Source organism: Muntiacus reevesi, chromosome X, assembly GCF_963930625.1.
Source record: "Muntiacus reevesi chromosome X, mMunRee1.1, whole genome shotgun sequence".
NCBI classification, from domain to species: Eukaryota; Metazoa; Chordata; class Mammalia; order Artiodactyla; family Cervidae; genus Muntiacus; species Muntiacus reevesi.
This window is the reverse complement of record NC_089271.1, coordinates 59,402,428-59,406,043: the sequence shown is the minus strand read 5'-3', so window position 1 is coordinate 59,406,043 and position 3,616 is coordinate 59,402,428.

Here is a 3,616-nt window from a genome sequence, read left to right as displayed (position 1 = left end):
AACAGAATCAAAGAACACGTTAAAAAGCTCATAGTCATATTCAACTCTTTGCGACCCCATGGACTGTAGCCTGCCACGCTCCTCTGTCCACGGGATTTTCCAGGCAAGAGTACTGGAGTGGGTTGCCATTTCCTTCTCCAGAGGATCTTTCTGACCCAGGGATTGAAGCTGGGTGCTGCATTGTAAGCAGACACTTTACTGTCTGAGCCACCAGGGAAGTCCTACACCATGATTAAGTCGGGTATATTCCAGGGATGCAAGGATTCTTCAATATATGCAAATCAATCAACATGATACACTATATCAACAAATTGAAAGATAAAAAACATATGATCATCTCAATAGATGCAGAAAAAGCCTTTGACAAAATCCAGCATCCATTTATGATAAAAGCACTTCAAAAAATGGGCATAGAAAGAACCTACTTCAGAATAGTAAAGACCATATATGAAAAGCCCACAGCAAACATTATTGTCAATGGTGAAAAACTAAAAGCTTTCCCTCTAAGATCAGGAACAAGACAAGATTGTCCACTCTCACCACTATTATTCAACATAGTTTTGGAAGTCCTAGCTACAAGCATTAGAGAAGAAAAAGAAATAAAAGGAATCCAGATCAGAAAAGAAGAAGTAAAACTCTCACTGTTTGCAGATGACATGATACTATACATGGAAAACCAAAAAGAAACTATCAGAAAATTACTAGAGCTAATCAGTGAATTCAGAAAAGTCACAGGATACAAGGTCCATATGCAGAAATCACTTGAATTCTTATATATTAACAATGAAAAATCAGAAAAAGAAATTAAGGAATCAATGACATTCACCAATGCAACAAAAAGAATTAAATATCTAACAATAAACCTAAGGAAACAAAAGACCTGTATACAGAATACTATAAGACACTAATGAAAGAAATCAAAGATAACATAAACAGAGAGACATTCCATGTTCCTGGGCTGAAAGAATCAATATTGTGAAAATGACTATACTACCAAAGGCAATCTATAGATTCAATGCAATCACTATCAAATTGCCAATGGCATTTTTCACAGATCTAGAACAAAAAATTTCACAATTCATATGGAAACACAAAAGACTCCTAATAGCCAAAGCAGTCTTGAGAAAGAAGAATGGAGCTGGGGGAATCAAGCTTCCTGACTTCAGGTTATACTACAAAGCTACAGTCATCAAGACAGTATGGTACTGGTACAAAAATAGAAATATAGACCAATGGAACAAGATAGAAAGCCCAGAAATAAACCCATGTGTCTATGGGTACCTTATTTTTGACAAAGAAGGCAAGAATATACAATGAGGCAAAGACAGCCTCTTCAATAAGTGGTGCCGGAAAAACTGGACAGCTATGTACAAAAGAATGAAATTAGATCACTATCTAATGCCATACACAAAAATAAAATCAAAATGGATTAAAGACCTAAATGTAAGACCAGGAAGTATTAAATTCTTAGAGGAGAACAAAAGCAGAACACTCAATGACGTAAATCAAAGCAAGATCTTCTATGACCCGCCTCCTAGAGTAATGGAAATTAACATGAAAATAACCAAGTGGGACCTAATTAAACTTAAAAGTTTTTGCACAACAAAGGAAACTACATTCTGGGCAGATCATTGGTCTTCTTTTAGTGGAATGATGTGCCTATATTAGGAATTCAGAGATCTACATTTCTAATAATGAGAGATGTTGAGCAACTTTTCATGTGTTTGTTAGCCATCTGTATGTCTTCTTTGGAGAAATATCACTTTAAGCATTCTGCACATTTTTTAAAATGGATTGTTTGTTTTTCTGATTTTGAACTACATGAACTGCTTTTATATTTTGGAGATTAACCTTTGTCAGTTACTTCATTTGCAGTTATTTTTTCCCATTCTGAAGGTTGTCTCTTCATCTTGCTTACAGTTTTCTTTGCTGTTCAAAAGCTTTTAAGTTTAATTAAAACTTCAAGGTCCTATTTGTTTAAATTTGCCATAAAATTTGGCATTTTATTTCCATTATTCTAGGATGTGGGTCAAAGAGGAATTTGCTGTGATTTATTTATGCCAAAGAGTGTTCTGCCTATGTTTTCATCTAAGAGTTTTATAGTGTTTGACCTTAGATTTAGGCCTTTAATCCATTTTGAGTTTATTTTTGTGTATGGTGTTAGACTTGAAGTGTTCTAGTCTCATTCTTAACATGTAGCTATCCAGTTTTCCCAGCGCGACTTACTGAAGATGCTGTCTTTTCTCCATTGTATATTCTTGCCTGCTTTGTTAAAGATAGGGTACCCATAGGTAGATTTATCTCTAGGCTTTTTATCTTGTTCCATTGGTCTATGTTTCTGTTTTTGTTTCAGTACCATACTGTCTTGATGACTGTAGTTTTGTAGTATAGTCTGAAGTCAGGAAAGTTGATTCCTCCAGCTCCATTTTTCTTTCTCGATTGCTTTGTCTATTCAAGGTCTTTTGTGCTTCCATCCAAATTGTGAAATAGTTTGTTCTAGTACTGTGAAAAATGCTACTGACAATTTGATGGCGAAACTTGCTTGTAAAAGAATATGAACCTAGAGATTTATGAGAGGGAAAATTTTTTACTACTGCTTCTTTGTCTGTATAAGTTATCTTTCTTTTTGTTCCAATTTTGGCATTTTATAGATATATATTTGGTTATCTACTTCATTTATGTTTTCAAATCTATTAGCATATAATACATTTTATTGTTTTTAATTTCTATTGTATCTTATTTAATCTTCATCTCATTTACCTTATCTTAATCCTTTAAAATACTAATTAGCTTTGCTCATTTCTGTCTTCTTTTTTGAGAACCAGATTTCATTTTGTAAATCTTATCTATTGTTCTTTCTCTTCTCTATTTCATTTTCTCTCATTCTTATTCCTTCTTTACACTTTCTTTATGCACTTTTTTCCAGTTTATGAGTTGAATGTTTAACTTTTTTTGTTTTTACCATTTCTTGTTTCCCGATCAACTAATACCATAAATTTTGACCTATATGCCTGTATAACATTTCTAACTGTGATCCCCAAATTCTGGCATGTGTAGCTTTATTATCATTCTATTCTAGCACTTTTAATATTTTTTACATTTCCTTTTTAAACAATGGGATTATTTTTTAAATTAATTTCTGTTGGAGTATAGTTGATTTACAATGTTGTGTTTCTGCTGTATGGCAAAGTGAATCAGTTACACATATACCCACTTTTTAAAAAATTCTTTTCCCATATGGGTCATTACAGGATGTTGAGCAGAATTCCCTATGCTATACAGTGGATTCTTGTACATTATCTATTTTAAATATGGTAGTGTGTACATGTCAAATACAAATTCCCAATCTATCCTTCCCCTCATGTTTTCCATAACAAAGGAGTTATTTATCAATATGTAAATTCATTCCCAAATATATGTGAAGCTGTTAGCTGTCCTTTTTTTTCTTGACTAATTTCTCACCTTACTGAATGAATTTTCATAGCAGCCTTCCTCATAATAATCCCAATGAGGAAGCAATCCAAATGACCATCAACTCATGAATGGAAAAACAAAATGTGATGTATTTATACAATGGACTTTTATTTGGCAATCAAAAGGAATAAAATGCTGATAC